Raw genomic sequence first — 9,483 nt, 5'->3', positions numbered from 1 at the left:
TTCCTTACAAATTTTCACATCTCTCTCAATATTTTCATCTCTCATTCTCTCAATCTCAATCTCAATATTTTTATTATTCTCCAATTTTAATTTTATTGTTAAAAAAAATAGTTGTTAATTTAACAAATACGCAAACACAAACACGCAAACGGAAAGGGAATTACGAAGGTATTCTCGAAGATTTTCCCACGAAATTAAAAAGGTAACATTAACTTTTGTTAGATTACATTTTGTTAGATTAAATTTTGCTAGATTAAATTTTGTTAGATTGAAATATTGAATGTTAGATTTATTTTTGTAGAAAAAATTTAGAATTTAAATTGAATGTTAGATTTAGTTTATGTTAGATTTATTGAATGTTAAGTAATTAGATTTGTTATATTTATTGAATGTTAGATTTATTAAATTTGTTAAGTAATTAGATTTATAAGATTTATTTTATGTTAGATTTGTTAGATTTATTTAGTTTATATTAGATTTGTTAGATGTGTAGTAATTATATTTGTTTTGAATATGTGATGTTAGATTTTATTTTTGAAATTCGGATTTATTTTTAATAGGTTAATAAAAGATGTTAGATTTATTTTGTTGAATATGTGAAGTAATTAGATTTGTTTTGAATAGGTTAGATTTTATTTTTGAAATTCGAATTTATTTTTAATAGGTTAAATAAAGATGTTAGATTTGTTTTTTTGAATATGTGAAGTAATTACACTTGTTTTGAATAGGTTATGTTTTATATTTTGAAATTCGAATTTATTTTTAATAGGTTAAATAAAGATGTTAGATTTATTTTTTTGAATATATGAAGTAATTTGATTTGTTTTGAATAGGTTAGATTTTATTTTTGAAATTCGGATTTATTTTTAATAGGTTAATAAAAGATGTTAGATTTATTTTGTTGAATATGTGAAGTAATTAGATTTGTTTTGAATAGGTTAGATTTTATTTTTGAAATTCGGATTTATTTTTAATAGGTTAAATAAAGATGTTAGATTTGTTTTTTTGAATATGTGAAGTAATTACACTTGTTTTGAATAGGTTATATTTTATATTTTGAAATTCGGATTTATTTTTAATAGGTTAAATAAAGATGTTAGATTTGTTTTTTTGAATATGTGAAGTAATTACACTTGTTTTGAATAGGTTATATTTTATATTTTGAAATTCGGATTTATTTTTAATAGGTTAAATAAAGATGTTAGATTTATTTTTTTGAATATGTGAAGTAATTTGATTTGTTTTGAATAGGTTAGATTTTATTTTTGAAATTCGGATTTATTTTTAATAGGTTAAATAAAGATGTTAGATTATTTTTTTTTAATATGTGAAGTAATTAGACTTGTTTTGAATAGGTTATATTTTATATTTTGAAATTCGGATTTATTTTTAATAGGTTAAATAAAGATGTTAGATTTAATTTTTATGGTTATTTTTTAAATTATAAATTTCTAAATATTTCAATTAGTTTTTAAATTATTCATTTTTACGAAAAATTACTAACAAAAAAAAAGTTAGAACTCTGCCTATGTTATTTTACATAGCCGGTCCCAAGCCCGAAATAAAAGAGGAGGGTAACTTTCATTTTTTAATCTATTATTTTAAAATAAGAACTTAATTATTTTTAAAATAATTGATTTAAGAAATTTTTGATTTATATTTTATTATAACAAAAATTATTGAGTTCAAATATACAACCATGTCAAATGAGTTTAAATTGGTATGAATTTATATTTATAATTTATTGGTTTTCAAAAAAAAAAAAAACAGAAAAAAAAAACAGCAAAATAAAACAGCAAAATAAAACAGAAAAAAAAGCAAAAAAAACAGCAAAATAAAACAGAAAAAACAGAACAAAAAAAAAAAAAAAACGAAAAAACAGAACAAAAAAACAGAACGAAAAAAAAAAACAGAACAATAAAAAATAGAACCGAAAAACCGAACAGAAAAACTGAAAAAAAACAGAAACAAAAAACAGAAAAAAAAAAAACAGAACCAAAAAAACAGAACCAAAAAAACAGAACAAAAAAACCGAAAAAAAAACCAAAAGAAAAAAACCAGAACAGAAAAACAGAAACAAAAAACAGAAAAAAAAAAAAAAAAAAAACCGGTCCAGACCCGGACCGGACCGGACCGCCCGGCCCCCGGTACCCGGACCGTCCTGCCCCCGAACCCGTGACGGGCACGGGTATTAAACGGGCAGGGCAGAATTTTTGAAAAAAAAACCCGTGACGCCCGGCCCGTTGTACCCGTGTGCCCGTGACGCCCGTGACCGTGGCTATCCGTGCCCGGGTTTTGCCCGGACCGCCCGGCCCGGCCCGTTTACCAATCACTAGGTAGTGGTAGTAATGGGTTAACTATCGATTTGTTGTGCACAATTTGTGTGACAATTCATAGGAAACAGGCATGGTCATGGCCCGAGTCTCGAACCTAGGCATGCGCTTGCTATTGTGCACAAAAAAATGGCAAAATTAGAGAGATACGGAATGCAATGGAGAGGATATATTATGTGCAACTAATTTTTTTTTTTTTTTCTAATAAGAATGGACAAGAAAACATTAAATAGTTGCAAATTAATGGAGGGCATATATTATGTGAGCTATTAAGACCTTTGTGTTTATACTTTATTGGGCAAGCTAATTAAACTAGGTATATAATTAATATAACGAAAACATCAAAGTTTGCCACGATCAGCCCAATTTTAGTCGGCCAATATTCCTTCAATTTAATCACAATGACATCACCAAATCTTTCCTACTAGGCTACTTGCTGCATGAGTCCACAAGATTTGTCCATTTTCTTAGGTTATTCAATTTACAACCTAGGACTGGTTGTTTGGTAAGCGTTGCTATTTAGTTCCCCTTTGAATTCGAAAATTTAACATATTCCATGATACCCAATGAAGCCCACAAAATAGAACCCAAAAGGCCTCATAAAAGGCCTCATGGCACTGCATGAGTACATGAAAAATCGTTAGGATATAAATAGTTACGGAGGGTCGGCCGAGCGAGCCAACCCTATAATGTTCAACAAATTATGTCGGCCATATGTCTTGATAGCCATACAGCACCCATCTGTCGAGGATGGATGTGGCATACATAGCCAACCGACCCTTTTTAATTTTAAAAATTAGGGGGTTACGTCTATTTTATAGCCGCCCGGTTTGCAGACCTTTTTTTTTCTTCCTATTGTGGGACTATTGAGACGCGCTTCACCTGTTAAATTTTCCGAACCGGGCTACAGTTTAGGCCTCGAGTCTCGACATTTCTACGCTTCGCCTCCCTCCCTCCGTCCGTCGCGATTTTTCTTCAACTTTTTCTGCAGTTCCAAAAATTCACCTTTCCCACTTCTCCCACTCCTCCGCTTCCTCTTCCCCTTCCCCTTCCCCTTCCCCTTTCGCTCCCCTCCCTTCGACGAATCCTCCATCGAATCCCAGTCCCAATCTTCCATCTCCCCTACTTCACTGTCAAGCCGCATCTCCAACAAACCCCCCCAATCGCTTCGCGGACCGAAGGTGTTCAATTGTCGGTGTTGCAAGGTCGATTCTGCTTCGCATGATGCGATACTCTCCAAGAGCTGCAGTGGGAAATACGGCCCCGCCTACCTTATTAGCTGTGTGTGAGTTCTTTCAAGATCAATTATATTTTTAATTATTAGCGTTAGCGTTCTTTTGTAACGGATTTGGCGTCAAATTTGAGGTTTGAGGAGTGATGGTCTTTCCAGGGGATGAAATCGATTTGCTATTCACTTAAATCTGATACATGCGCCATTCAATTCATTCTGAGTATGATACTTACAGGGGAAGATTTTGTTGGAACGAAGAGATTTGTAACAATAGTGTGTTGCGGTGCTGGGAAGGGTGGCAGAGTATTGATCAATAGAAGTCTTTATTTTCCACCTCAATTTCGCATTTGTCCTTGCCTTTCCCTGAAAACAAGTTTTCACTTTATCTTATAATTTACTGATTTAAATGACCAGCGTGAATATTACTGTGGGGCTGAGTGAAGACCGTCATCTATTGACAGGGTGGCACATACATAAGTGATGCAACTTTTCAGCTGGAATTATGTAAGTTTCTACTTAGTTCAATTAGCTACATTTTTTCTATTCTCATCTTTTATCTTTATAATGCATAATTTTGTATTTGCCAAGTAAAAGATACTTACAGAAGCCACTTTCGAAGGTATATTCTGTTTGCCATCTGAATGAATACTATCTGGAATTTCAGAAATCTTGTTTTTTTTTCTTCTTCTTCTTCTTCTGCAAATAGCTAAATACTTATGGATAGTTTTTTTTTCTTTTTTAATCTAATTGATGAATAGTGGACAACTATGTATTCATCCATTACTTTCTTTCAGTAGTGGTTGCTTCTGTACTAGCATTGTATAGCTTAGTGACCAACTATGCGAACATTCATTACTTTCTTTCCACAAGTGGTTAATCTTTTCTCTTTGCTGTTGAATCTTTTATCTTTATGCAAGCTGATAAATTTAACTAATTGCAAAAATCACGTTTCGTATACACAACGAAATATTGGTATGGATACGTAAATACCTAATTGTTTTTTATTTTTTTGTTAAATTCAGGCAGCTGTTGGGCCTTCTCAACAGTGGTAGCAGTTGAGGGGATAAATCAAATAAAAAACAAGGGGCTGATTTTTCTCTCAGAGAGACCAGTAAAAATTGTGGATGCAATGGAGGTCTCATGGATTATGCAATTTGAATATATCAAGAAGAATGGTGGCATTACCATAGAGAACTATAGCAATGATCATGCAACAATTCTCTGGTATGTAATTATGTACCAAATTCTTTATTTTTAAAAATAATATTTATACTCAAATTAAACCAGTCAGTGTTACAGGTGTAGTTACATGTTCATCGTTGATCAAGATTTTTACATTGTTTTATTGGCTTTCATCACTTTAAATGACGCTTAGTATATTGATTGCTATTAAGGATTAATTTTTGGGAGAAAGAAAAAAATACCTTCTTGGTACTGGTACTGGTACAATGTATTTTAGTATGAAATTGTGATTTCAGTGTTGAGGAGCTGGTTAGGCACAATTCATACATATTATATATGAAACTCATTATTAGAATGGTAAACTTTTGTCATTAAAATGAAATGTCATAATTAATTAAAGGAAATCTTCTATTTTTTCCTCGGGAGAAATCTCCGGTGATGACAACTGATGGGTACCTGGATGCACCAACAAACCATAAAAATGATTTACTAAAGGCCGTGGGGAACCAACCCGTCTCTGTTGCCATTGAAGCAAGTGGCTACGATTTCCAATTTTACTCTTGAGGTTTGTACAAATAAATATCTCTGCGCTTCTATAGGCCTCCAAATATTCTTTATGTAATTATGTAAACTATTTGCAGATTGGTCTTTAACTATCTCATTTTTTTAATTTTTTTTTCTATTATAATTGCTGAGAACTATATACTGTCAATATAATATTTGGGTTTTTGGTCGGCAATTGCTCGAAAAGCCAACAAAATTACAATAATTTCGTTGAACCAACTACCGAACATGTTGCATTACATAACACAAGAAAGGGGCCAAATCTCTTACTGAATATATTATGTTCTACTGTTCTTTGTAGATAAGAACCCTGGAATATCATGGGATAAATGGATATAAACAGCCACTGCTGAAGCAGAGCGAGGCTCCCCTCTAGGTTTGAGTTTAGATTTGGACTGTCTGTTTAGAATATGGACCAATCCGATTGGAGATTGAATGCACGGGACTCCTTTAATATTCGTGCCAAAGCAGATCGGATGGTCCAGATCCAAACTCCAAATTTGAATTACTGTAGAGATCCTATTACCTTTTCTTTTCTCTGAGGGTGTTTCTGTTGCACAAATCTTGTAGCGTACCATCTAGCACAACCTTTTTCCAGGTTGAAGGTGGATCACTGATGACTGTTTCGTTGAGGCACTCACGAAAATATGATGAGGAAGGCGTTTTCAGTTTTCGCATACGTAGGACCCGCCATTGGGAAAGCGCCTAATCCTGCTCTAACATGTCGAGTTGGGTAAAAAATAATACTTCCATGTGTGTTCTTGTATAAATTCAATTTTCTCATATTACCTCTTAGCCGTCCGATTTCAATAGGATGATCTGAGAAACTTCTTTCAAAAAATATTTTCCTCCTGCGTTCCATTGAAGATAAAAAATCATGGGTGCCTAACTATTTGTATGATACAAAAAATTGTATGCTACACTACTGAATACTGATATATATTTTCTCTAAACTTGGCTCTTTAAATGTCTGGTTATATATATATATATATTTTTTTTTTACAAGTGGCTGTCTAGTAGCTTTAGAGCTATATGAATCATATCAAGCTACAAGCTGTTACAACCTTTTACTATGTTTAACAATCTAAAACATTCTAAGAAGAATCCTATAGGTGTCTTATTCGCCTCCGTCACACACCCAATCTCATGGCAAGATTTCAAGGCTCGCTCAATTTTATCATTAGCAGGCACCCGAACTCAAAATCCTAAAAGAAAAGAAAAAAAAAATCACTTTTGTCTACTCAGACAAGGTTTTTCTCTAGTTAAGTCCACTTATGATGATTTGATGGATGTTCATACGCTGATCAAGAAAAATATGTTTTGTATTGTTTTCTCCGTGTGCAATTAATGAGTTTTCAACAAGACGTACATTTTGAAAATATGAAAGAGTTTTTAGCACGAATTTTTTATATTCTGAAATTTATAAATTACGGATTAGATGCATGGCCGTCGACGTTAGAAAAACTGGCAGTGAAACATGGGATCCATTTTAATAGATAAATCATAAAATTAAGTGATCAAATTCAAGACCTCTAAAACATAACAAGTAATCAAGCATGTTTAATCCTTGGATCAGTTATCTCCTTTCCCAACTACCTACTTAATTATATGTCAATTAACTTCATAATTACTTTATTCATTTAATTTTTTGTTCAATCATTAATTAAACACATAAAAGATGTCATTCTTTTTACTTATATATTTCTCATATGTACAGTACAAGATTACAAAGTCTTTATTTATAGGTAATAAATTGTAAATAATAAGCCATCTAAAATAATTAATGGAGAAATGAATTTTAGTAATAGTGGGGTATGATTTCCAATAGTAGTGGGTAGTGACAAATGAATTGAGAATTAATATTGTGAATTAGTAAATGTACCATCCAAAATATTATATTCATAACAATTATAACTTTTAAAAGGTACCCAAGTATTATACATTTATATGTCATTTGTGCTGCAAATGGGGCACATGGTTGGAGATTTGATGCTCTTTCCGTACTTGAATCCGAATGTTCCTTTCGCCTACCATTTAATTAATACTAATTAAAGTAATTAGCAAGACAAGAGAATATTGTCCATGCGGTGGATCCATTCTATTGGACTCGCCTCCTAAAAAAAAAAAAAAAAAGCTGGTATGATGTTATTTTCCACAACCAACATTGATATTGAAATATAAGGCTAATATATATTAAGTTTTTCTTTATGATGACTAGAGATCATGTTTTGTAGCTAATTCTAATTACTTAATTTTTTGGTGAGCTAAAGCTAAACTCCAAAGGTTTCGCATGGAAATTCCTTGTGACATGTGACATGTGACGATGAGACCCTCCTACCAACATTTTACATATGAACATGTAAAATCAAATAATTGATTAATTAAACATTATAAGTATTTTCTGGTGGAGCAAAACTGGTAGAATACGACAACTACCATTACATTACGGTATATAAATCCCCGCAAGCAGCAAGCTTACCAGCAAAATCATATAGTCATATAGTTTAGTATGATAATATCAATCATTTTGTCCTGTATTATATATTTATATATACTACTCATATGCTGTACAGTAATATGCAGTAACGCGCTTTATTTTTTTCTCTCCACTTTTTTCGGGCATTTTGTCATATTTTATATAACTAAACAGCGAATTGGTGCTAGATTCCCACGTATAAAATCAAATTAATGTTTTTTCTTTTTCTTTTTCTCCCTCAGCGGACCCAATTTTTAGTCCACTACCAAGGTCCAAGGATATTACACCTCTAGTATTAAATTAATGAAATTTGGGGCCAGATTCCCATTTTTTTTTTTTTAAAGAAAAACACTTTAGATAATAAAACAGCACAATTTGGTGCATATTTAAATGTACTAAACAATTTTTTACTTTCCAACAATCTGATATTCAAAGCAATATTTTATATCATTCAACAAAAGCTATCAAGAGCGACGGGGACTTAGGATTAGGACTTTAGGAGAGAGTTTCTCAATGTTTACATTTTGAAAATAACACTCAAATATTATAATTTTGTTGGATGATTTATAATATTCATTTGATCAGATAATTGATGTTTCTTAATTAATCAAATACAAAAATATTTAAAACTAATTTATATACTTAATTCATATTTATAGCTAAATATTGTTTTCTAAAATTTCCAAAAAGTCTTAAAAATAAAATAAACATTCTTTACTCACTCTTGTAGTCTTGTTTAATTTGATGGTAAAACTTAATTATTATTTTTCTCTGAAATAAATGGAGGAGTACTGAAGCATTGCTTTTTATATTTCGTATTAGAGTGCCATTCCCGTAAACATCATCCTCTTGATCATATTTAGTTTAATTGGTCGAAATGAACTTGTAAAACATTGTCATGTGAATTAGATATCAGACTAAATTAAATAATTGGTGGTCACCGGACGATGTGCGGTGTCGGGAGAAGTAACAAATTAAATTCACGGGATTACAGTGAACGAAACGGTGGCATCAGCCATCAGCCATCAGCCATCAGGCGAGCACAATTGAATTTGAATCTAAACCGTCTAAACCGGATCCCCTGCAGTTGGTCAGCACAATTGTCAAAATCATTTATCAACTCAAAAACATCTACCCGTTATTCTAAAACGAACAAACAATCGCCGTTAGTCCAATGCTACGTGTCACGTGTCCCGTGTCCCGTGTCCGTCACATGGAATTTAGGCACATACGGAATGAACTGATGTAAATTACAACAACTCACGGGTACGTATGAAAATTTGTGAATAGCATTATGGTTTGATGAAAATTTGCGAAAGATTACTTGAATGGTACGAAAAAAAATGTATATCGAATGGTGTTTCAAATATTATTTTTCAAATAACTTTAATAATAAGAATTAGTCTTTGATTTAGTAGTAAAGATACATAATTTCGGATATGAAAAATTATGAGTTCGAAAATCATATGAAAAAAATTATTTATTGTAATACCAATAACATGAAATTTAGAGATCTATCCGTATTTGTTTTTCTCATCTATCTATTCTGATCAGATGATTCATATAATATGCTTCTTCTCCATTTAAAAAGTATGCGTGATGTATTTAATATGTAATGTAATACTTAAACAATATAATTTTTCATTTTTTTTTGGCATAAATTACTGTACAACTAATCGTGTTGTTTATTATATTAT

At 31.6% G+C, this 9,483-nt stretch overlaps 1 long non-coding RNA gene and 1 other non-coding gene across 5 annotated transcripts; one reads left to right on the top strand and one right to left on the bottom strand.

Moving 5' to 3' along the window:
- Positions 1-2,991: 2,991 nt before the first annotated feature.
- LOC144556208 (U11 spliceosomal RNA) lies at positions 2,992-3,118 on the bottom strand. The gene has a single exon (XR_013512232.1). It is a non-coding gene; the product is annotated as a U11 spliceosomal RNA (small nuclear RNA).
- A 209-nt stretch (positions 3,119-3,327) lies between these two features.
- On the top strand, positions 3,328-6,277 carry LOC144555059 (uncharacterized). 4 transcript variants are annotated; one of them, XR_013511955.1, is made up of 5 exons: positions 3,328-3,618; positions 3,979-4,068; positions 4,587-4,788; positions 5,173-5,311; positions 5,612-6,277. It is a non-coding gene; the product is annotated as an uncharacterized LOC144555059 (long non-coding RNA). The 4 variants fall into 4 exon arrangements; XR_013511954.1 differs by having other exon boundaries at positions 5,147-5,311; XR_013511956.1 differs by having other exon boundaries at positions 4,587-5,311; positions 5,612-5,686; positions 5,881-6,277.
- Positions 6,278-9,483: the final 3,206 nt, after the last annotated feature.

The sequence above is a fragment of the Carex rostrata genome, chromosome 6, assembly GCF_964058835.1.
Source record: "Carex rostrata chromosome 6, lpCarRost1.2, whole genome shotgun sequence".
In the NCBI taxonomy this organism is placed as follows: domain Eukaryota; kingdom Viridiplantae; phylum Streptophyta; class Magnoliopsida; order Poales; family Cyperaceae; genus Carex; species Carex rostrata.
Note: the sequence above shows the minus strand (reverse complement) of the source record. Positions and strands in the feature narration are given on the sequence as shown.